The 27500-nt window shown below is 38.0% G+C and overlaps 1 protein-coding gene across 1 annotated transcript in view; it reads right to left on the bottom strand.

The window, feature by feature from the left end:
* Positions 1 to 27500, bottom strand: part of LOC147011784 (germ cell-specific gene 1-like protein) — a 113837-nt gene that overhangs the window by 41109 nt on the left and 45228 nt on the right. The gene's annotated exons all lie outside the window — the stretch shown is intronic.

The following is a 27500-nucleotide window of genomic DNA, read 5'->3' as shown; positions in this document are numbered from 1 at the left end:
ACCTCGGAAGGATGACAGGCTGAGTCAACCCCCTGGTATATTAATTCAGTGGCCCAACGGGGATTGAACTCAGGACCTCTTGGATCCCAAGCCGCTGCCCTAACCACTGCGCCAACACCAGGCTTATATATATATATATATATATATATATATATATATATATATATATATATATATATATATATATATATATATATATATATACATATATATATATATATATATACATACATACATACATACATATATACATACATACATACATATATACATACATACATACATATATATATATACATATATACACAAACATACATACATACATACTGTTGCAGGCCGGGGATCGGTGGCGAGAACGACTACTCGGTGGGGAAGGTTACGTTGTCTCCACCAGACTCCCCGGAATTGTAGGCCATCGCTCCGGATAATTCCATGAGCCGGCGGGTCGCTGAACCAAGCGTGGACGCCAATATCTCAACCGCGTAGTGTAGGGTCTTTTTGTCTGGAACCAATTTACCTAATTAATGACGCGATTTCGACTACCGGTGAACCACGCCCTCGCACGTCTTGCTCGAAATGGGTCACTCTACCAACTGCAGTAGAGTTCCAACTACCGACTACCAACTCCGGTTCGGGTGCAGTAGAGCGGAACCGCCAAAGCCGTGCCGGCTAGGATTAGCAGATTATCGGGTATAAAAACCCGGCTAAAACTCAGATCCAATCCATGCTGGACCAATGCAAGAAAGGACGGAAACGAACTGGGAGCATTTCTACAATTGTTTTATTCACAAATAAAAAAGACACAGGGCAAGACTTATCGTGGATATGCAAGCAATAATTTACAATGATGGAAAATACTCAACAGTTCTACTTATAAGATGGGCCCACACACTCAGACGATTTATTGAAATTTGACGATAAAAAAACATATATATATATATATATATATATATATATATATATATATATATATATATATATATATATATATATATATATATATATATATATACATATAAATACATATATATACATGAAAGTATTGGGACAGTAAAAACTCGAAACTAACCCCTCCCAACGTACATGCACAATATTTCCTTTTGATGCAAAGCAGTACCGGCTTTACAGATGGGTGAAGCAGGTTTTGAAACTCGGTTGTAAGCAAGGTGCAACAAGGTAAAGAGCTGACCGACCTTCAATATGGAATGGTTATTGGATGCCTGAGATTTGTGACATTTCTATCACATTGGGCCTTCCCAAGTCAATTGTCGGTAACATCTTGAGGAAATGAAAGACAACAGGTCAAGCCAGTGTTGAAAATATGGCAGACAGGACGGAATTAAACAGGTTGGGCAAAGGTGCTTTAAAGCTTGCAATGATGCACTATTATGCCAGATATTTACCAGCATTTTATATAAAGTGCAGGCGATTAGATGTGAGCTTGCTGCCAAGATGGGCCAATGCCATAAAAGAAATCCAATAAACAGTTACGAATTAATGACCCCTAGAATGTTTGTTGACTGTCCTAGAACTTTTGGAAATACAGTCATTCTTTCGGATTTGGCCATGGCTGTGGTGGTCCTTACTTGCTGGCGGGTGCAGCTGTGCTGCAGACGCAATGCCTCCTGTATGATAACTCACCTACACTTCTCAAAGGGCAAGGTGAGATCTTTAACGTCTACAAAATAATGCTGCCAGATGGGACATGCAGTTTAACATCCATCAGAACCCAGGCAAAAATGCTACTTTTAGAACTGTAGTATACTAGAGTTGTACTCTCATATGCTACAGTTGGTAACAGGTGCTACTACTCTACAGTAGTCTGCAGAGAATTATGACAGGAAAGGAATGCTCTTTTTGCCTGGGAAGGATGGCACACAAAATGAGGCCTCTTCCTACCTGTAAAACACCAGGATGACGGTTTATAGCCGGGCCAGTATTCAACCCCAGGCAAGAAATCGCAGAGGCGAGTGGGTGTACCTCGAGGCTAACTTGCCAGCCCCGATATGGTCTTGAACCAGCGAGAATGGGCTTTGATCACTTGAGAATCAGAATGCATTCAGTTTTGCCAAAACTGATGTGTGTACAAGAGGGGTGGAGTGCAAATGAAAGCAAATACAATCCCAAAAAAAAATTGCACACACCAACGATTCTCCTCATCCGAATTGCCAACATGTGCCTGTTGGATAGCTCCATGCACGGATTCACTCCACTGCACAAAATTACTTTTGCATGATTGCTGGAAGGCAGTGGGTTTCTGGCCTTTTCCTGATACAGCAGCTTGACGACATTCATCTGTGCCAGAACCGTTTCCACAAGGTTGAAGGTTCCAGATCCAGAGGGTTGTGTAGTGATGAACAGACGACAGTGATTTCCTCAGCGAGGTCGAGCAGGCAACAGCAGAAGGTATGGGACATGGTTAAACCACAAGCATGACAGTGGGGCAGAGCCGCTGTAAATGATGTAGAAAGCTGAATAGCAGGCGAAAATTTTATATGAAATAGACAAAGGAAGTTTGATGGGTAGGTAAAGCCGAGGCAAAAACAATCAAGGAAACATGAAGTATTCTACACAAAAAAAAATCTGCAATAGAGCTTGCTGAGAAAATAATTTGAATAAACCATCTGTCATATTTACCCTCCTATGGGTGTGATGAAATGAAGAATTAATAGTTATTAAATTTAAGATATGTAATCAGCACAACCATAATACAGACATTAACAAAGTACTTAATACAAGGGGCAGTCAATAATTAACCTTAAAATGTTGATGTACTTCGAGAATGTAATGTGTGTAGTTGCAGACGACATGTGAGATCTATGGGTAAGAGTCATGTTGTGCCTGTTTTAGATCTGGAAACATTGAGTGTATGATGTCAGTCGAGCAGTTCCAAGATGGCGGCTCCCTTAGAAACATGCACCAGGGAGAAGCAACGTTCTGTCATCCGTTTCTTGGGAAGTGAGGGTGTGAATCCCAGTGAAATCCAACGCAGAATGAAGATGCAATATGGTGACGTATGTTTATCACTGCAGCAGGTGTACGAATAGGACAGGAAGTTTAAAAGGGGAGTTCTTTCAGTTTGGGTGTGAGTTGTCTCAGCACCCACCTTGCAGACACATTGTGGAACTCCAGCACGTTGTGAATGGTATGGTGTGCTGAACCATGGCTAATGTTCAATTCGGAGATCACTTCATCCAGCATAATGCGACGGTTTTCCCTTAGCACACGCTCAACTCTTGCAACCATTTCTAGTGTGTCGGCTGTGTGAGGCCGGCCCGAGCGAGCAGCGTCTGCCACAATGGACACTCCACTTTTAAACCTCCTGTCCCAGTCGTACACCTGCTGCAATGATAAACATGCGTCACCATATTACATTTTCATTCTGCAATGGATTTCACTGGGATTCACACCCTCACTTCCCAAGAAATGGATGACAGAGCGTTGCTCCTCCCTGGTACATGCTTCGAAGGGAGCCGCCATCTTGGAACTGCTCAACTGATGTCATACACTCAATGTTGCCAGATCTAAAACAGGCAAAGCATGACTCTTACCCAAGGATATAACATATGTTGTCTACAACTACACACATTACATTCTCGAATTTATATCGCCATTTCAAGATTACATATTGACTGCCCCTCGTAGATACAAATATATCCACTGTGGCCATTTTAGTGTATGCACACCCAGAATGTTTTGTTTTTTTAAATCAGAATGAGCTCTCAATTTAATAATTAAATTTAATTTAAAAATGAGAAAAAATTAAACTCCAACCAAGTAAATGGAAGCTTTAAAAAAAAAAATTATGAGTAAAACCACCACCCCCCCCTAAAAATACAGACTTTAAAATGGTGTTAATGTGGGATTTTGTTCTTCCCGAGCCGAAGCCAGAATGCTAATGGCGTTTCCCAGCTGGACGGCCAAGCTCAGTCGCTGCTTGAACCAGACCAGTTCCTTTATATCATCAGTGGATGCAACGAGTGTTCTACCAATATCACTAAAGATGTTGGATGTAGAACGGCCATACACTCCCATTGTTTATATGGCAATTGGTTCAAATAAATAAGTTTGGCTGAGGCCGGCGTATTTATTACGTTTCAGAACTTCGGCATCGTTGGCAGCCGCTCCAGTCATTGAGGCTGGATTGTAAATGTGTGATTTGGCAAAAGTGTCAACACAAGTGCAATCCCAGGTTAGGCTTTTCCCATTCTTGTGTGGGCAATGGTCAAGCCATCCAGGCGGGTGTTTTCACCAAGATCTACACTGAGGGGTTCCAGGACAGATGGTATCCCTGTCCCATAAAAGGCACGTTTTACCACATCGTTGAAGGCCGAATGTCGAAAAGATCGACCGGCACTGAAACGGCATGACAGACCATGGTGTCCAAGTGTATCCATCATACTGCCACATCAACATTTATGCCACTCACAGACTGATGCGCCAACTCGTAGTGCTACCGCAACCTGGAAAGATTCAGGATAAAGCTCTCTTGCCAAAGAGGGAACAGGGACTGCATGAAGCCACATCCCACTTTCTTTCGTGGGTGCAGCCAAAAGACTGGCTCTGGTGTCTTGATCCGCACTGTTCAACAGGCTGCCAAAAGACACTCTTGCCGCCTCAACGTCCCATGCTTTTTGGCTAAGCCGGGACAGGCATTCGGGTTGGCAAACACTGATATGGGCTAAACTCCATGACAACACCGCCACTGTCAACTCCCCCATTTGTGCCAAACCGCTTATGCGGGACAGAACGGCATCAGCTAAGCGCGGACTGCCAGCAATGAGGAGGTGAAGCCAGGGAGAACGATATCAATAGCCATCCTGAAACCCAGACCTCCCCACATAACTGGAAGCGTCACTTGCATCCAAGCAGAATCATTAAAAGCAACATTGGAGATTTTACTAACAGTTTTGCAAATGGTGTGGTCAAAAGCTCCTAGCTGTGCACCATTCAGGTAGGAGGGAGATGTACACAAGATATGAAGGAACTTGGGCAAAGCGAAACAGTTTTTGAGTCGCACAAATGCTTTGTGTGCGTCATTTTGCTCCAGATGGCCTGCCATATGTATCAAGTCATCGTGCTTCTCGATAATAGCTTTTGGTGAAGGCCTTGGGGAGATCAGAGCACCAAGAAGAGTACAGTCGTTGATCAAAGCAATCTTAATATCAGGGAGCACTGCCTTAAATATGGCCTTGGTAAGCTGACAGTCATCCAGAGATGCATGGTTAATATAGTAGGATGAAACTAAGTTTCCTTGCTTGCTTGATACAAGTTCCACCCCTCTCAGCAAGATGGGCAGAGCAGGAGCAAATTTTGGGCAAATGTGCATGCCCAGTCCAAGCGCCACACCCTATCCTCAGCAAGATGGTGCAGAGGATCACTCAACTATTTTTTTAACTACTGTACTGGTACTATAGTTTACTGTCCAAGGATCACATACCCTTCCTTATATTGCTATATGAACAATGTACATGTGCACATGGAAATGGCCAAACCATCCTGCTATCTCCACATGTGCAAACAATTTCTGGGTCCGTCTGGAGCAAATCGACGCATATGAAGCATGGACCTAGAAATCACCTGTAGAATTGATGTAATTTTAAAATATTGCTTCTACTTCTTGTATTACTGGGGGATCGCCAGAGCTACATGGCCGATCACAAGAGCCCAGATCGGGGGCTCCTCCCAAGCTTCATCTGAAAGCCCTTGTGAATTATTGCCTGACAATTTGGAGCTCGAAAGGTTTATCAATAGTTATGTGCAAGAGTACCATGTTGAGGGGCGGCCAAATGATGTTCTGAATGACGCCGACCCCGAGAGGCCTTCTCCCCCCATGTTGCAGGAAGAGCGGCCATCAGACAGTTTTATCAGGGGTTCTAATGGTGTGAGAAAGGTCTGCGCACCACTGTGACCCAGCAATACCAAAATTTAATTAATATGGCTGCATGAACTCTGCTCCCTCCAATGGTCATGCAGGATGGGCTTGAGCAGTGTGATATGGCCGCCCGAACTTCGTGTTCCATGATGGACGAATGGGATGTCCTTGGGCAGAGCAATATGGTCATAAGTAGATGATAAATGGGGTTTCTGGGATGCTCATTCAAATGAATGGGGGGGAAGGGAAAAACTTTCTGACCCAATCCCCAAAAGCTCAATATGGGAAACTAATTTTCTCCCCACCTATCCCCTTCCCTCCCATACAAGCAAATAGAAAATTGAGACTATGAAAGATTGAGACTTACTGATTAAAGCACTTCTTCCCTTTCATATATTCACTCCACTCAAAGAGCAAACCAACGAATATTTGTTCATGTTCTACTTTAGGTAATAACTTTATTTTCTGAAAACATTCATTTCCATCGAGTATATTCACAAAGAATAACTTGGAACTTGGTTCTTGGTTTAAGTATAATTGTTAAGCAGAAATGAAATGATAAACTTCTCTTAGTGCTCTTATTTGACCACATCCTGAGCCACATATCATTTTGAGATTGTAGTAAATTGTTTTTCCATTGTTAAATTGATAACCATCAAAGTTTTCAGTCCATTCAAGGATATTAATTTTTTTTCCTTTACACCCTCCAACTTATTTGTAGTTAAATTTATCCGCTTATTTGTTTTGTGTACTTTTACCCCGGTTATTTCTTCAAGACTTATTTGATATTTCACACATTCTTTATGTTCCCCATTTAAATACCAAGGCTGATTACATCTCCACTCTTTGGCTTGGTTATTGCTTGGTTCTATCATTGCTAAATCAGTAAAAAGATGGCGGTAGCCTGTTAAAATTCCCAAGCCAATATCTTAACACTTATACTTATAACCATAAGGGAGACCATTGATTCCATTCTCTAAAATATATTTTTATCATCAAAAGCTCTGAATGCTTTCTTGTTTATCTCTTCTGTATATAATTGATGGTTATAACTTCTTATTGTATTCATTTTTCTGTACTCTTCCTTCTTTAAAGGTTAAACAGTTGTAATAATGTTTAAAGTTTATTGTTTCCTTGCTTATATTTTTCTTTATTCCCTTTAGCTTCTTATTACACCTTTCAATGTTATTGTTATCAATATATGTGAGAGCATAAGACTTTGATCTCAATCCTATAAATTCACTCATGACCTTCCCACCCAATTCATCTTTAAACTTACCAATAACCTTTTTATTCATTGATGAAAACAACACATCACCTGACTTATAATTACTTGTATTATATATATATATATATATATATATATATATATATATATATCAATATTATCAATCATATCCTCAAATACATCACTTGTCTTAATTTCAATATAAAACTATCTGTATCCATATATAACAATGACACATTATCCTTATACTTTGATTATTAATGATTATAGTAATAGTCATACATTAACGACTTTGACAAGTCAAGAATTGATGTTCCTATATAAATAGGTTTATCCATTTCAATACTCTCTTTTTTTCAAATGAATTGCACAAAAGTTCTCTGAAAACACCTCCGCTCGCTCAAAACTTGGTCTATTACTTAACTTTGAAGCCTGTTTCCAAGATGTAGCAAGTCTTATCTTTTGCCTATTCCTAACATTTTCCATAGTCTTTCCAAATACAGCATTATTCATTGATTTATAAAAGTCCTTCTCAAAATCTGTTTTTGCTTCTGTTCTCCTTTTTGTATTAAAATTAATATACTTCTTTAACCAATGACTTTGTTTAAATTTCACAATCCTATGAATTTTCCTCACTCTCAACCCAGCAGATAAATATTGGCTCAAGTTCCTTTGATGCAAAACATAACATTCTTTATCATTTAATGGAGTAAGTAATCTTTCTGAAGATTTACCTTTTATATGAAATGACTGTTGGTAATCACTTAACTATTATTTTCTTGGACTTTCTTTATCAGGGGCATAAGGTAGGTCTTTATGTTTGTTATGAAGTTCTTCTGGATATTTTAAATCAACCTCAAAATAATATCCAACTTCAGCTTCATGCAATTCTTTTTGAGAAGAGACAACAATGTCTTGTAAAACTTTTTCATAATGTTAATCTTTAACCCATTTAAGTTTTCCATAAGGTAAAGATTGAAACATAGCCCACCCACACAAATTGTGAGCATCATAATACATCAGGTAAGAGTTGTCCTCATTCCTATTACTAGTGCGTGCCTGTACGTGCGTGGCCGTACGTGAAAAAAAAAAAACTTTTAAACCGCGTGCCAGAAACAACAATCACACAGGCCGTTCCTTTGCTCTCGAGTGGCCGTATGTGCGTGGCCATACGTGCGTGGCCGTACGTGCAAAAAAAAAAACTTTCAAACAGCGTGCCAGAAACAACAACCACACAGGCCGTTCCTTCGCTCTCGCATGCCCGTATGTGCATGGCCGTACGTGCGTGGCCGTACGTGCAAAAAAAAAAACTTTCAAACCGCTTGCCAGAAACAACAACCACACAGGCCATTCCTTCACTCTCGCGTGCCCATACGTGCATGGCCGTATGTGCGTGGACGTACGTGCAAAAATATAAAAATAATAATTTCAAACAAACACACAGGCCGTTCCTTCGCTCTCGTAAACAACGACTGGATTGGGGCATTGTGTTTATCTATAAATGTGCATAAGAAATCGAGAAATTATTAGCATACAGTAAGTCATCACTATCCGGAAGTCCGTAAGTTGTAACCCGCAATGGGGAACGTGCTGGGTGCAAAATGCCAAGCAACGTGCCCTGTCATTGGTAACTGAGGATGTCTTCCCCATCGGCCACGCCTACGCAGCAACGTGTCCTGTCATTGGTTTAGTAAATAAATGGCCATAACTTGAGAACCACTTGTCAGATTAATATCAAACCTTGAAAAGGCACATACTCAGGTCCACAGCAATATACTTGGCAAGTTTCAATTACATCGGACCAGTTGTTGTCGAGAAACAGCGGTCACACACACACACACACACACACACACACACACACATTGCTGGAATTATAGATAGATAATCAGAAAGATATTTGTTATTTGCTTTGGCATATTATCTCTTGGAACACACTTGAGACATTCCTCCTCTTTTAGCCTTCTTTATCATTAAAAGCATATCTATAATCACTGATTTATTCCAAATTCTGTTTTGGCATATTGAACATTGCACTCCAAGCCAAACCCGGGGCTGTGTAATAGTGAGCGGCGTCTAATCCATCACCTTCTCTTACCATATTCAATTTTACTCCCAGATAAAACTTTAAAGTTTTCATTTTACTTAATGTGTTTTTAATTATAGTTTCAATACTTTGTTTAACCATATCAACAGCTTCAATGATTGAAGATGGTACAGGGTCTTGAAAGCAAAACAATCTTATTTTTATATGCCCTTTAAATGCCCCATCAGTGTTTTCAATGGAGAATTTAGTGGCACCTTCCCTTTCTTCATTGTTCTTGTGCATGCGTGATTGAAGGTGTTTATTATAATTTTTTAAGAATATCATTATCACATCTGTCACAGTTTTGTTTCTTGGTCAAGTGGAGATATTAGTCTGAAAATATTGAATGTGTTTGTTGGTTTGAAGGTGTTTTTTTTAATAACATTTATATTCATGATTACAAACATCGCAGAAAGCTGTGTTCACCACATTTATAAAACAAAACCTTTGCTTTTCTTGATGAAAAAAAAATTTTCTTTATGAAAATTCTGTTTAATCTTTTGGTGAATCTGTGCTTAAAACCATTTTATCCTCCAACTTTTTTCACTTAATAAATACAATGTATCAAGACACAAAAGACAAGTTTCAATCAATCTATTCATTTGTAAAAGATATTGAGAAATATGTCGAGGATGTAAAATTGAATAAAGATAAATGTAACAACTATTGGATAAAAACAATTATGGTGAATAATACGAGTTCTTCAATTTTTGTCAGTGGAAGGGCTTTTAGTATATCTGGAAGAACATCAATTAAAGTAGCTTTAACAAAAGTTTCTCCTCTCCTTCTGGCAATATATTCAAAACTAGAAGAAGCAATGAAACAAGAAAAAGTATCAAAAAAATAAAAACCTTATGGATGAAGCTTTAGAAAGAAAAGATAAGACCATCTGTAATATGCAAGGAGAAATTTGTATTTTTTTCAACAACCCTAAAGATGTAAATCCTAATGAAGTAAAGGATGTTAATACATCAGGTGAAATGACATTTTGTTTGATAGTAGTTAAGGATCATTTTAAAATTACCTTTAACGTTACAAATGCAGTCGTTGAATCTGTTCATGAGAAAAAGTATATAGATATAGAAGGTAATGTTTTTTTCTACTAATTAAATGTCATTATTCAACTGAAGATTTTGAAGATCATGAGAGTGTTGATAGTATATCTGTTGGAACAGAAGACAGTTATGATACCGAGAGTTTGTGTTCAAACGATAGTTATGAAAGCAGTTTTATAGATGATTGGGAATGCACCAATGAAAGTACCGAAGATGAATTTTATTTGAAGTAATGTCTTACTTGTAAATATGAATAGTTTACTAGATTTTGAGCCTCTTGAATTTCCTGATTCTCCACATGACAAATTCCAGAATTGTCCTGCGTGTGAAAGACGGGGATTAAGCACAGAGTCAAAAGCCTATAAACAATGTATATTCTGTGATTATCTTCAAATTAATGATAATAAAAAATATAAAAAGGAATATAATTCTTTGAGATTTACACCAAAAATGAATTACTTTACAACATTGATTCGAGAAATGAATGTAATGTATGAGGGTGATAATACACCTTTTCTTACAAGAGAAGAGACTGAACAAATGACGACCATGTTTCATGGATTGATGATTTATATCATTAATTATTGTTATTTTCAGGGAAATATCAACACAAGATATTGTATAAATAAAATAATAGATTATCTTGAAATTAAACCTGAACTGAGGATAAAACATAGAGTTTCAAAAAAGCCAATAAAAAATTAAATAACCTGTTTTCCAAATATATAAATGAATGATTTTTTTACCCATTTGGGAAAATAAGATAAAATTTAATAACCATAAAAATCTTCCAAATTCATTAAGATGTCTCATTGTTGGTTCAAGCGGGTGTGGAAAAACTTGTCTGCTTTTAAAGATGCTCCTTACTCCCAACTTTTTAGATTATGATAATTTAATAATTTTCACAAAGTCAAGTTTTCAACCTGAGTATCAACTGCTCCCACAAGGTTTTATTGCTGGTCTTCAAAAAGAAGATATAATTGGTTTATTTAAACTTCAAAACAAACTAAATGATAAAAACATTGAAGATGTAATACAACTATTTTGTGATACACAGATATATAAAAATAAATCAAAGCCGATAAGTTGTATTATTTGTGATAATACGGATGATATACCTTCTCCCCAAGATTTGGATAAATCAAAAAAGTACCTCCTTATCTTTGATGACTGTGTTAATGAGAGAAACCAAACGGTAATGGATAGCTACTACACAAGAGGGAGACATTCTTCTTGTAATTGTATTTATCTTTGGCAATCATACTTTCAACTCCTTTATCGCTCAATAAGAAACAATGCCAATACTTTTATTTTATTCAAGTTAAATTCAATAGATATAAACAATTTTTGGAGAGACAATTGTTCTACATTATGTAGTAAAAAGGAATTTGGGGATTATATGAAGCAGACGACTGAAAAATATAAATATATTGTTGTGAAACAAGATGAGATATTAAAAGATATATATTTTTATTTTATAAACAATGACATAAATAAATGACAACTATTATTATAAATCTTGTGGGTAAATCTGCTTCTGGAAAAAACTTTCAGAAATCAAAGTTATTGTGTAGTACAAATGAAAATATTGTAAGTTTTCCAAAAAAACACCATGTGATTCATATTGTATCTACAACAACCAGAGAAATGTGACCAGAAGAAGTAGAAGGTGAAGATTATTACTATATTTCAATCGAGGAACATGCGATTGAGGAATGAAGGCCAAATATTTGAGGAGGTTTCTCTTGGAACAAAAAAATATTCACATTGCAAGAGTGAGTTAAAGAAACTAAAATCTGGTGGTCTTGGGATATTAGAAACTAATCCAGAAGGAATGAGACAAATTATTAAACATCTGAGTGGTAATGGGGTTAAGATTTTATCATTCGGTTTTGATGTTGATCAAGAAACTCAACAAAAACGTCTGAAAAGCAGAGATACAAGTATTAGTGAAGAAGAAATTACAACTCGTATTCATGTTAATAAAGAATTTGATGAAATATTTAAAGAAAAGGATATATTTGAACACATCTACTTTAATGATGAAGAAAAGGAAAATTTCCCTGTTGACCTTTATAATTCAGTGAATGATATTTTCCAATAAATAAATGTATGCAAAAGAAAGAGCAAGAAGATTTAAGGAGCATCAAGAGTTGGTTTCAAAAGTTGTGAAACAACAGGAAGACATAAAGAAGAAACGCAGGCAGAAACTAACAGGTGAAGAAGCATTTGAAAGAAAACAAGAGAATTTTTTTTTTATTGTAGATGCTTCCACAGTTCCCACAATAGAATATACTCCAAAAAAAACTTCAAATGTTAAAAGATTTCAGTCAAATCACGGAGGAAGAATTAGACCATTTAGGAGAATTAGAATATGATGAAGGATTATTTCAACAACTGGAAGAGATTAATCAACCCCCTGATTATATTGTGAAAGCTCTTCAAAACAATGAATATACAGCAGATTCAAAAACCAAAGCAGGACTCATTCCAACAGAACAACCAGCAATATTTCATCTTGTTCAAGAAAAGGGATTGATATTTAATGATGAATTAAGGTTCTTGAGTTCTGCTCAACCCCCAGTTAAACTAACTCTGAGATTAATGTTTCTTCTAACAAAAGACAGAAAACAAGGTTCAACTGTGGGGGATGAATCAAAGTATTTTGATAAACCACTGGATATAAAAAAATAATGATGATGGAGTATATATTGATCTGCTGGACTCTCTTAATTATAGGGTGAGTCTATCTGGTAAAAGTAGGAAGAATGAGAAGGAGAAACACATTATTCAGACTTTAAGTAGGCTTGGTTGAAGTGTTAGTTTTCTTCCAAATGACCCATCACAATTAGTTCATAGACTGAGGCATCTTTATTATCCATGGAAAATTATAATACCTTATTTAATATCACCGAGAAAAATGACAAGTTTAATTATAATCCAGGAAGTGGATACAAAACTATAACAGTTTCACCCAGAGCATATGAGATTTCTAAAATATCTTCCGAAATTGCTCGTCTTATGAAAGAACAGGGTGATGAACCAAAAAATATTGTTATGGATATTCAAAAACATACTTCAAAATCAACGATTAAACTTAAAAATAACTACAAGGTTGACTTCACAATTGATAATTCATTTTGAGTGTTATTGGGTTTCTCCTCAAAAAAGATTGAAACTAATGGGACGTTTCACAGTGATAATGTCATTCAAATAGCCTCAGGCATAAATTCAGTATTAATTCACTGTGATATTATTGATGGCACTTATAATGATGGAATAAGAACAAATACAATATTTTCAATCAGCGCATACTCAATCAGTTGGTTCAACTGCTTCTGCTGTGGGAAATGTAGCGGGTGCTATAAAGAGTATAAAAGATGACCAAAAGGAATCTCCTAAATTGCAAGCAATAATATAAATTAAAAAAGGCAAAACTCAGTTGTCTCCCCAAGAACGACAGAAAATAATTCAAATACTTGGGTAAGGGTTTCAAAAATTTTAACATCTTTTTTCCTCAATAAATACACGTGTGGAAGCAATTGATAGTATCAATGATTTGGATGATAACATTGTCATCTCAAACTCCACTAAAAAAGAAGACTACTTGAAGGTAAATGCCATGACTGGAACAGACTGGAATACAAATGGAACAAAAAGTTTTGAAATAAATAATCAACATACTTATTTGAATGTAGCCGAAAGTTTCTTGTTGTGTAAATTTACATTCACTTATACTGCGAATACCACAAACGCGACACTCATAAATGATTTATTCTGGAAAATGTTTGTCAGTGTTCGTTTGTATATTGGAACGCAAGAAGTTGAAGCAGTTGATTATGTCAAAGATATAGTCAAACCCTAACCCTAACCCTAACAGCCCTAACCCTGGATATAGTCAAAGAAAAGAAATGCATCATGATGATACAAAAACAGGCAATAGTTTTACTGTGGCAGTTCCTCATAAAGGTATATTTGGATTTTGTGATCATGATAAGGTTCTGTTTGGTCTTAAAATTAGATTTCAACTGCAAAGGAATGATAATGAAAATAGATTGCTTTTTGGTGTGACTCATGGTTTTGCAGCTCAGAATAAATTTCTAATTGATGAAATTAGTTGGTATATTAGTGAATATACTCCTAATCTTAAAACAGAAGAGATGTTGCATGGAAGACTTAACTCAAAGAAACCACTCAATGTATCATACCTTAAAAGAAGATGCCAACACCTTAAACTGAACCAAACCACTTATACGTGGACTTCGTGTGTTCTGGAAATAAAGCCACGATATCTGTGGCTTATTTTCTAAAAACCAGATGGTGATCCTGCTACTGATAAGGATAAAGTATTGAGTGATAATGTTGAGGTGAAATAACTTTGTGTTTCTCTGGATGGAACATTTTATCCAAGAGATAGATTGGAAATTAATTGGGGAAAAAACGATTATGCTGAAGCATACAAGGCTTACCAAAAGGTGTGTGAAAGTAATGGAAATAAAGAACCCATTTTGGATATGACAGCATTTAAAAGCTGTATACAATCGCTGCGATTGACCTGAGTGCTCAAAAGGAAACTATAAAGTCTAATAGAGTGGATTCTTCCCTATACATTGAAAGAGGAGAGAGTGAAGAAGTTGATACATGTTGTTTGCTTTTGGAAGAAACAGAATTACAGATTAATACAGATAATGGTGTTGTGATTCGTCTCACATAATTTTTTGATGAATAAATGAGTAGCAAAGTGCCAACTGGGGTGTATGTTAATCAAATCAATCTTCATGAACTATCATCTTGTATTCAAAATCAAAAGCCTTGAATGATCAACGTAAATACAAATTCAGAGAAAAGGAGCAGTAAGAATTGATGTTTTGCTCACAAGAGAACAGGTGAAAATCTTGAACGATACTGGCTCACTTAAAATTAAAATGACAAAACCAATGTTGAAAAAATATTCAATAAGAGAGACGAGTGGAAGATTTCTCCCATTTCTAATTCCTTTATTTGCTGGTTTAAGTGCGGCTGGAGCATTGACAGGTGGTATTTCAGCAGCGGTGAAAGCTTCCAACGAAAGGAAGGCTCAACTACGGGCTCAAAAGAGTTGGAAAGACAGAACAAAGAGTTAGAGAAACAAATTAGTGGAAGTGGTGTAATTGTAGAATTTGCTGAAAAACTTGAAAGTCTGCCTGATAAAGCGAGATTGTTAGTTGGAGATATGCTTTCTTCTATCGCACAAGCAGTTGTAAAATTAACTAAAATGGGTAATGGATTATATCTTTGTAATAAATAAATGAGCATTGTTGAGTGGTTTAAATAATTTGGAAAGAATACATCAAATTTAGAACTTATCAAATATTGTAAGAAATTAAAAATTCATAATGTGGCTATTTGTATAAAATGACCGTTTTTACAGCCATTTTTCCCTGCTGTGCAGGGGTTAGGCTTTTTCTTGAGGCAATGTTTTATGGCCGGATTCCCTTCCTGATGCCAACCTTGGTCACCTCTTACGACACACAGGGACATGGTACTCCTATTCTAATCAGGGCATACACCGGGACCAGTACACTGATACTCATTTCGCCGACGTCGGAAGGATGACAGGCTGAATCAACCCCCTGGTGTTAATTCAGCAGCCAACAGGGCTTGAACTCAGAACCCTGGGATCTCAAGCCGCCACCCTAACCACTAAGCCAACACCAGGCTTAATGTGGCTATTTGTCTGAGAGATGAATTAACAAACGTGTCTAAACATACAAAGAATATCATTATTAACTGAGAAGATAATAATGGGAACGGTTCACATTGGGTTTGTATTTTTAATCGTCAAGACAAATATTATTTTGATAGTTATGGTCTTCCACCACCTGTTGAAGTAATAAAATTCTTACAGAATGGTCTTTATCAAACATTTCAAGTCCAAGAATTAAATTCCATGTGTTGTGGTCAATTATATCTATATGTGTTATTTCAACTCAACAAAAATAAATTTTTTAATGACATTATTTTTAATCTAATATAAATGACTTATGTTGGTAAAGATGGTTCTATCTTTGGTGTATCCCAATAACTGGATATTGATTTATCAAAATATTACACAAAGGCACAGGCTGAACGACAGAAATATAGTATAGCAAAAAATATTATAATGAAAAATGCTTTTAAATTAATAAATTATCCAAGCCCGACTGACGTGAATGACTTGGTGAGATTAAGTGATTTATCACTATATATATATATATATATATATATATATATATATATATATATATATATATATATATATATATATATATATATATATATATATCCTCAAATAAAACAGCTGTGTATTCCAAAGATACAGAAGTGTTGATTTTATATCCAGGTCATGCATAATTCACAATTCCAAGTAAAATAAAATTTTATAAAGAAGGGCGTATCATTTGTACGAGAATAGAATAATGGGGATATAAGATGAATGATTTAGGGTATAATTGGTCATTTAAAATTAACCTAGAAGACCTGGAACAATTAAATCAGTCTCGTAAGGAAGAATGTTATCCACTTGGTGCCGAGAATGAGTTTTGTGGAAGCACAATTAGCAAACAACAAATAAAAGAATTTAATAAGCGTAAAATCAATAATGGTTTTGCCATAGTTTATATCATGAAAACACAAAGAACAGGATTATATTTAATAAGTAAGGGAATACAAACTGATTTAACTATGGGAAGATGAGGAGGTATTTCCTGTCATTATATTAATCTGTCATATATTTCTGATACATAAATGACAGCAAGAAGGCTTCAAAAAAATTATCATTTATGTGTCCAAGCATACCTTCAAGAGAAGGGTATTCGGTATTTTCATAAATATGTTACACAACATAAGAATGAGGTATTTTCAATAAAAGATTGGCTTTATACTTATGTTAATAAATCACAACTTTGGATTTAACTAAGATGTTAAATAATGAAAGAGTTTTAAGGTTAAGAAAACACAAGGCTTTTAGAAAATCAGAAGAAATTTTATTGGTTTTCTGTTGTAAAAAAAATTACATTTACCTTTACATCTCCTTTATTCTTTTCTTGTAATTCAAAATCAGATAATTATAAGGAAAGCATCTACTACATAAATGACAGTCCTTCTGTCTGTTTGTCTGTCTGTCTGTCCGTTTGCTTGTAACCAATAAGCTCCTAGACCAGTGAACCGATCTTGATGAAACTTTACACACATATAGACCTAACATTCAGCTCCAGGATGCGTTAAGTGGCTTTCCATAAAAATTACTGGAGGGTGGTTTAACGTGATGTTATTTTCGAATAGTGCACGGGCGTATGAATCATAACAAAAGGCTTCATGGTTAAAAACGCTCGGGTTTTTGAAATACAAAATGTTCGTATTTGTTGACTTTTTAAACATACACATTCTCCTCCTGTTATAACAGCTTTGAAACCTGAAACATTATGCCACTGCGAAAGCGAACAAATTTGAATTCTCAAACTGCACGCACATGGCAACAGCAACAGAGGCGTTCAGAGGTATGCCGTTTCATAATACACGTCTCTCAATTCTTACTTCAAGAACGGTTATAATTTTGACGTAAATTTTGACGTAGTTGGAGCTCACAAGTAAAATCGCAAATCTTTTTGTTCTTCAGGAGACGTCAGCAGAGAGGGATGTTCACCTTGCTGCCGAGAGATCTGCCCGCGACCGAGTCAGGCAAGCAGAATCAGCTGCAGAGATAGAGACTCGCCTAGCTGCCGAGAGATCTGCCCGTAAACGAGCCAGGCAAGCAGAATCAGCTGAAAAACGCTCAGGTTTTTTGAAGTACAAAATGTTCGTATTCATTGACTTTTTAAACATACACATTCTCCTCCTGTTATAACAGCTTTGAAACCCAAAACATTATGCCACTGCGAAAGCGAACAAATTTGAAATCTCGAACTGCACGCTCACGGCAACAGCAACAGAGGCATTCAGAGGTATGCCGTTTCATAATACACGTCTCCCAATTCTTACTTCAAGAACGGTTATAATTTTGACGTAGTTGGATCTCACAAGTAAAATCGCAAATCTTTTTGTTCTTCAGGAGACGTCAGCAGAGAGGGATGTTCACCTTGCTGCCGAGAGATCTGCCCGCGACCGAGCCAGGCAAGCAGAATCAGCTGCAGACAGAGACAGTCATCTTACTGCTGATAGATCTGCTCATGAAAGCCAGGCAAGCAGAGTCGGCTGCGGAGAGGGAGAGTCGTCTGACTGCTGATAGATCTGCTCATGAACGAGCCAGGCAAGCAGAGTCGGCTGCGGAGAGGGAGAATCATCTGACTGCTGATAGATCTGCTCATGAAAGAGCCAGACAAGCGGAATCGACTGCGGAGAGAGAGAGAGTCGTCAAAGCGCCAGACGAGTAGAATCGGCTGCAGAGACAGAGACTCGCCTAGCTGCCGAGAGATCTGCCCATAAATGAGCCAGGCAAGCAGTCAGCTGCGGGGGGGGGGGGGAGAGAGAGAGAGAGAGAGAGAGAGAGAGAGAGAGAGAGAGAGAGAGAGAGAGAGAGAGAGAGAGAGAGAGAGAGAGAGAGAGAGAGAGAGAGAGAGAGCGAGAGAGTCGTCTTACTGCTGATAGGTCTGCTCATGAAAGAGCCAGGCAAGCGGAGTCAGCTGCAGAGAGAGTCGTCTTACTGCTGATATATCTGCTCATGAACGAGTCAGGCAAGCAGAGTCGGCTGCAGAGAGAGAGAGAGAGAGAGAGAGAGAGAGAGAGAGAGAGAGAGAGAGAGAGAGAGAGAGAGAGAGAGCATCACCTAACTGCAAATAGAGCATCACACTGACGGGCGAGAGAAGCACAAAACTCACGTTTCAGCTTTCTCGGTCTGGGTTTTGGCAGGACATCAAGGACCACTGCACCGCTATATTTACCAGTTGCGATGACAATGATTGCTCCCTCGGCATCACCCCATAAAAAGAAGCCTTCCTAATTTTCTCCATACAACTAATGCCTCAGTCTAAAGCGCGTGAGGAAAATAGGCACTTAGTCTTACCAGCAAATTTCCTGGGTATTACCGGGTACTTCAGCTAGTATATAATAAAACAAGATTACAGACATTGAACAAAATCTTATTTCACAGCAGTCTGCTGGTTTGTGATTTTGAAACTCGGTCAACATATTCTGTTCAAAACAAAGAGGGAAGAACAATTTGGGTGTACAAAGATGATATATGTATATACATATGTTATGATATTAACAAAATCATAAATATAACATTTACCTCCAGAAGATTGAGTGTCATGTCAGATTCCTCCAGAAGATTAAGTTGTGTGTTTGGTTCATCCAGACAGGTGTTTAAATTGAAATAATAATAATAATAATAATAATAATGATAATAATGAGTCAACACTCAAGAGAGATATAGACAGAGATAGAGACAGAGGTAGAGAGAGACAGGGAGAGAGAGAGAGAGAGAGAGAGAGAGAGAGAGAGAGAGAGAGAGAGAGAGAGAGAGAGAGAGAGAGAGAGAGAGAGAGAGAGAGAGAGAGAGAGAGAGAGAGAGAGACAGACAAAGACAGAGACAAAGAAGGAGACACACACACACATATACACATACACACACACAGACACACACATACACACGCACACACACAGACACACACAGACACACACACAGACACACAGACAGACACACACACAGACAGAGACACACACACACACAGAGGGATAATTTCTCACCTTTGACTTGACTCATTCAAGGTCAGAGGACATGAGAGAACTTCTTTCCAGCCAACAAATATGTCATTTAATTCTCTTCTGAACGATTGAATGTCTTTATGGAAGTCATTCATTTTTGCCATTCCTCATGATATGTAAAGGCTTCATTTTCCAAATCAGTTATCAACGATGTTCTTATTGGGGATACCCTGTTAGAAAAAGACATAATAATTATTGGTTGTATAGTGATTTACTTCTGTATAAAACAACAATGAATGGGTTCAAGGATCTCACCTCTCATCTTGTGAAAACGATTGATCTACAAGGTCAGAGTTCTCTTCTAAATACTCCTTTCTCTGAATAAGACTCAAAATTCTCTGAATAAGACTGAATAAGAACGAAGTTCGGTTTGGTAATAAATAGCCTCGAGTTGATGACATCATGGGAGATTACACAACAATGGGTTTTTCAGGGTGTGTCTCACATAGTAAATGAGTCGCATTTTTGCTTCGGTCCTCAAGCAGTCTGACTCATTTTAACATGAAAATGAAACAGCTTGCTTTGAAATGATTTTGAGAAAAACTTACATAAAAAATAACACCTAATGTTGAATTTGGAAAGACCATGAAAAATAAGAGCATTAAGAGAAGTTTATCATTTCATTTCTGCTCAACAAAGATACTTAAACCAAGAACCAAGAACCAAGTTCCAAGTTATTCTTTGTGAATATACTCGATGGAAATGAATGTTTTCAGAAAATAAAGTTATTACCTAAAGTAGAACATGAACAAATATTCGTTGGTTCGCTCTTTCAGTGGAATGAAAATATGAAAGGGAAGAAGTGCTTTAATCAGTAAGTCTCAATCTTTCATAGTCTCAATTTTACATTTGCTTGTATGGGAGGGAAGAGGATTGGTGGGGAGAAAATTAGTCTCCTATTTTTTAGCTTTTGCTTGTATGGGAGGGAAGGGGATAGGTGGAGAGAAAATGAGTCTCCTATTTTGAGCTTTTGGGACATGGGTCAGAAAGTTTTTCCCTTTTCCTGCATTCATTTAAATGGGTGTCCCAGAAACCCCATTTATCATCTACTGTCATACAAACCCCGCTCCCAACAGCGGATGAGCGGGACGACTGATTATAGCAACATGACCGCGAGTACTCCACTCCCGACGACGGAAGAGCTAGATTGCTATGGGAAGACCAACATGGCCATCCTTTGCAAACCCCCCTCCCCTTGGCGAATGAGCAGGTCGGCCTTCAGCAAAGCTGTAAAACATAAAACAAAAACATTAAAAAAACTACTACCCTGGTAGTACCCAGGGTCAGGCCATGCACACAAAAAAATCCGCCCCCACACTACAATGTGGGGGGGGGGAGGAAGGCGACATAATTTTGGCCTGCACACGTGCCTCAGTGCAAGTGGTTTACTGAACCCTGCTGCAGATGGGGGATTATTAGCCATGGCACAAAATATATTTGCCCCACCTCCCCCACTATCCCTCCTTCCTCCTCCTTAGGCTGCTCTTGAAGGGAGCTGATGTTTCTAGTACTGTATGTATAAATAGAAAAAAATCTTCAGCCAATGCCAGATCCTTATATATCTCAGAATTAAGGGTGAATACCAATGGCCACCGACACACAATGGTGCAATATAGACATCAAGAGATTCTAGATAGATATCCAGCCATTGCCGAGTTAGGAGGAGTATGTCCATTGTTGTGTGAATCCAATTAAATATTTAACCGAGTAACCGAAGCTGTTATGAGTCAGGAGGTGTAGCATCAAGAGGTATACACTACATTTTGCATGTTTGGATTTAAGTTTCACTTGCATGATGATAGTTTTTTGCAGTGTGATTGAGTGCTGTAGTCTTGTGTCTCGGTTTGTTTTTGTCTTCATCCCATTCACACCCTCGAGAGTGCAATTATTCCAGGTATAATAGCATGTGAAGAAATATATATATATATATATATATATATATATATATATATATATATATATATATATATAAAGACCGTAAATTATATACATCGGGTCTCCTAAAAAGTGACTTGAGAAGTGTTGGAGAGGGATGGGATCAAACAAACACCTGTGGTGAATATGATCGAGCGCCGGTAAAAACCCACGTATTTTGGTCCATCGGGGTGAGTAAAGTATGAAGTTGACCTCCAAAGCATCTGTTCCTCCATCAAGGATCTGGGTGTGTGGATGTTGGGACAAAGTGATGATGATGCAAGAGTTCCTTCAGGTGCATGGTAACGAACTCACATCACAGATGAATTCCATTGGCCAGGTCAGCGCTAACAAATTGGAAAATACCACTGAATGGATTGTTCTCAGATTAAGTGGTCGGTCATTTTCACTGATTGGGTTAAGAGTGGTGTTTCATATAAAAGTTGATGCAGGAAAAACACCAAAATTTGGAAGACTGGTATGATCAATAGAACAAACATTGAGCTAAACATGGAGGTTCAAAAACATGGAGATGCCTTGTTTCACCAGATCATTGTTGGAGAAGGCCTGCTGGGCTCGATCTTATCTTGATACTCCTCTTGGTTCTCTAGCACCCTGTCGGCAGGGAGTGGTTGATGAGCTCAGTCCATGGCTACCCGTATGGCACGTGCCAAGGTGGTCCTTCCACCTCCATCGCTCCGAGAAGCATGCTGCTCGAGGGATCTGCCGGGATTGCTGTTTATGTGGAAATATTGAATGTCAATGGATTTGTCTAGCTTTTAAAACCCACATAAGATGGAACTGAGATGGAAAATCCAAACCCACTCGCTGTCTTTTGTACTCAGAATGCTTTTGTCGTATCCACACACATTCATCCACAAACAGCATTCCACAAGGGGGCAGGGTGTGAAAGAGGAGAAAATTAAATAGAGATCATTTACTTTAGCAAGATGTGATCAATTTCTGTGAAACATCAAAGGGAAGATGCATGGAAAGGCCTCCCTGGAAAAGTAGTGGCAGCATAAACAATAGATAAGTTTAAATTAGAATTAGATAGGTATCTGGAAGTTATGGAGATAAAGGGAAAAAGAGATGTTGACAGGACTTTTAGGTAGCTTGAGCATTGATGGGTGATTGTGTGCATGTGTACGGAGTGCTGTTGGTGGGGGTCTCATCAAGGGGCATTGTGTGGTTGATGTTGTGCGTTTCAAACCAAGCCCATGCCCACTCCCCTGAGGGGAAAAAGAAAAAAAAATACAAAAACTACAAAAACTTAAAATAAATTGTTTTTAAAATATATATATATATATATATGTATATAATTTGCATTTTCTTCTTTGGTTCTTGTGTTGATAAATTAGTATGGTGTTCACGCAGGCATGATAGGCTGAATGGCTTCCACCTGTGTCTGATTTCCTTATACAAGAAACATCAGCAAGGTGAAATTTCAAGTGGCATTCGCTTTGGACTTCGACTTCCTTAGAGAGTAGGCACAGAATTGTTGGCATCTTTGCAGAGTAACAGTTGGTGCTCCTTATTTATTATAGGTTAAGAAAACAAATCATTCAACAGCAACTTGCTCTGTATAAGCTTCCGTTTCCCATGATTCGAGGAAAAACTAGAAAGGCACTCTTCGACATCGCAATGTCGCCAGATATTCCTCCATCCACATTATACATACTTGAAGCAAGTTTGATTTAAATCCCTGAACCCAGATTCAAAATATTAAATAATTATGGCTGCCAGACCATGTGTCTGATCAGGTTGAAATTTAAAACACATATTCCCCATGATGACTAGATCATAATTTTGACGTTTTACATCGATTGATGAAGTGGTTCAAGAGAAAGAATGTTTTTAAGATTTTCGTTCAAACCAATATGGCTGCCAAACCATGTGACTCATTAATTATTCGTGAACGCCCTGGTATCCCCAAGTCTTGGGGAACATGTGGGTAAAGTTTCCCCCTCGATCTGTCAAGCCGTTCTGGAGAAATGGATTTTTAAAGGTTTATTCTTCAAAAAAATCATAGCTGCCAAACCATGTGACCTATGACATCATCGGTGGAGAAGTTTTTGTTAGGTGTTCATACTTGTAAATCTCTCCTCAATCTGTTCAGCCATTTTTGAGAAGAAGTTTTTTGAAAGTTTTTATGTTAAAAAGAAATATGGCTGTCGAAGCAAATGACCGATGATGTCATCAATTTCACCCCTCACCTCCCCCCATATAATTTAGCCCTCGATGACCCTCAAAAAAGTTTTCATACTGATCGGATAAAGCATTTGACGTCTGCAATTATGACGTCATAACGAAGCAAAAAAAATAACACTTATTCCCCATGGGGAGTACTTCACATGTGCCAAGTTTAAATTTTTTTCCATGGAGCAGTTTCAGAGATACAGAGGTCAAAATTTTTTCTTTTTTCCAACATGGCTGCTGCACTACGTAACCGATGACGTCATAATTATCATTACACAATCTACATGAGTCGTCGCATCGATGGTGAAATTTTTGTGTCAATCGGACAAGTGGTTGCAGAGAAAACAGAGAAAATTAACACGGACAGATGTACGTACAACCCGAAAAACATAATGGCTTGGCGATTTCATCAGCGGAGGCATAAAAAGGAAGCATCGGTTTAAACAAGATGGGATCATTTGGTGCAACAGAGATGGTTTTTGTGGAAGCAATTACAGCGGTTCTTGATGTCCAAAACAAACAAGATAATACGTTTGACTCGTAACCGATGAATGCAGCAGATTGCAGAGCCACCCATCAGCCTGACAAAATTGCCAGACTCTTTGAAGCTTTGGAAACTCCATAGAGAGCTAATTTAAAAGTTTAACGAGGACATGACGAGGGGAGCCAAACAGAGCAGATGACAATTGGATGGTGAGAAGATAGGCTGAAGACATTGAAATGGGATTTGGAGAAAGCGGAAACGAATTTGCAGCTGTTAAGAATTTAGGAACAAGAGCTTGTGCATAGAGGAATACAAGAACAGTAGGTTAGGGAAGGGACGGGGTGGTGGAGGTGCAAGGAAGGGAGTAGAAGAAGCAATTTTATCAACAGCAGCAATGAAAAGGACAAGTATGGTCACGTGGTTATTTTCCTTCCAATGTTTCGTTCCATTTTGAGCAAGCGCAGCAACATTACCCCCGAGAACAGATGTACGAGTGCGGAACTATTGGAATCAATGTCAGGGTCGGTTGAGGTAAGTCTGTGTTCGTGCAGTAGGTGCCATGATGCCATTTAAAATGACAGTAGTAAAACATGAGAGAAAGAAAGAGCAATCATGGAATTGGAAGAAAAAAAATTATGAAAAAGGAGGAAGAACAGAGAAGTCTGGAGGATACTTTCATTTTTCCAATATACAGCACTCCAAAACCACAAACGTTTCACATGGACATTAACATACAGATGGATATGTCAGGCATACCTGGGGAAGGTGAGGAGGAAATTCACCCACAGTGGAATTTGACGGTTTGTGGTGGAAATGAATGAATGAATAAATGGGTTAATGAAATTTCTTCTTTCACATTTATTAGCAGCAGGAAAGAACACAATAAATTGAGTAAGAGAGGATTGATTGTGAAAAAGGAGAGTGTCAACTCGTCTTTTTCAATTCAGACAAAACTCTTCCGTCTGCCATTCCATTAACAACTGAAGTTTCTAACATGTTGTCAACATTATATCTATTTGATGCTCACTGGTGATTGGTCAGTTTGCTTGATCAACGTGCAGGTGAGACCGTGTCCAACATTCTGATTTGCACACATCCCCTTCGCCAAGGAGACCGACCTCTCAGCCATGTTAGGTTATGCAAATCAAGCATTTGATGAAAGTACCTTTCATGCAATGTGGAGTGAGATGGTGAACACATGCCTAGCCAAGAGCCTTGCATTTTACACGAAATGATCATCGTGCTAATGATGTACAAATGGTCGGTTTCGGTATGAAAACAATCAGGCATTTTTGGTCTTTTGGTTAAAGTTTAGCTTTCTCACAATGATATCATTCTCTTTAATCTGTATATTTAACGAAACTCGGTTGTGTAATGGTTTGAGTGTCCGTTCTGAGTCTGGGTTCTGAGTCTGGGAGGTCACTGGTTCAAACCTGGCTCTGGCCGAGTCCTCGTAAAGACTTCTTAAAATGTCAGGTGCTTCTTCCTTGCTTGATGCTCAGCATTTAAAAAGGATAGAGAAGGTAAAACAACCATAGGTTGGCCACCATAGTGCAGGCTTGATGAGCCTAATGGCCTCCACCAACATTTAAGTTACTTTAATATTATCTAGCTGTTCTATCTACACTAGTATGTATGTATGTATGTATGTATGTATGTATGTATGTATATATATATATATATATATATATATATATATATATATATATATATATATATATATATATATATATGAAGAGATGGAGGGTCTACGTTTGTCATGGGCAATCTCAGCTGTCGCTGCAGGTAGAGAGAGAGAGAGTAGAGAGTCGTCCTTGCCAAAATGGCATAGTTCATGGTTCAGTCCATGTGTTGTTAGCAACTCACCAGAAATCGTTTTTGACGAACTTTTTCATGCACCATTCGTGTTGCATCTCAAGATGTACTATTCAAATGTACCTTTTAGACGTTTACACCCTTTCAACCTTTCGACCCATTTTAGCCCATTTCAGACCCCTTTCAATGCCTGTAAACCCCTTTAAACACCTTATATTCTTTAGAACCTTCTATACTTTAGATATTTATACCCCTTAGACTCCTTTTAGACCCTTGAGACCCTTTTCAGTCCTTTTGACCTTTAATGCATAAACTCCATCATCGTCAGGGTGGGGGGAGGGGGAGGTGAGGGGGAGGGTGAAGCCTCAGTCCATACATGTGAATCTGTCTATTAATTACGTAATGTATGAACATGACTTGGACCGTAAATATGCCGATTAAGTCCGTTTATCAATTCCATCCTCTTCCATTGGAACACACCTTTTAGACCTTTAGATCCTTTTAGACCCCATACACCCCATACACACTTTTAAGCACCATAAACCATTTAGACCCCTTACACTCCTCAAGACCCTTGAGACTCCCTCGACCTTTACATCCATTAGACCAAGCTTAAATGCACAAACTCCACCCACCCATAGGATGTGGATGGGGGGAGGGAGCAGAAATGGGGGTGAAGCCTCGATGGACCCACATGAGTAAGTCTATTAATTATGTACTGTTTGAACGTGATTTGGACCATGACAACATCTATTAATTACTTGCCTACGTGCATTACTTAACTATTGGAACGCAACTTTCAGACCTTTAGACACCAAAGACCCTTAAGACCCCTTACACCCTTTACACCATTTAGACTGCTTAGATGCTTTAAAGATCCCTTCAACCCTTTACACCCCATACACCCTTTAGACCTTTACATGCCTTAGACCCCTTAACACACATTGAGACCCTTTAAGATCCTTCAGACTCCTTAATAGCAATTTAGACCCTTTAGAGACCTATAGCCCTTCTTCAAACAATTTAGACAGTTTTCAGACCGATAGAGCTTGAAGACCCCCTTCGTCAATTTAATACCCTTTGGACACTTTAGACTCCATTTGCTCTTTTGCTTTTAGACACCT

The sequence above is a fragment of the Eptatretus burgeri genome, chromosome 15, assembly GCF_056783735.1.
Source record: "Eptatretus burgeri isolate ZD-2024b chromosome 15, Ebu_testis_v1, whole genome shotgun sequence".
In the NCBI taxonomy this organism is placed as follows: Eukaryota; Metazoa; Chordata; class Myxini; order Myxiniformes; family Myxinidae; genus Eptatretus; species Eptatretus burgeri.
This window is presented reverse-complemented; position numbering and strand designations above follow the sequence as displayed.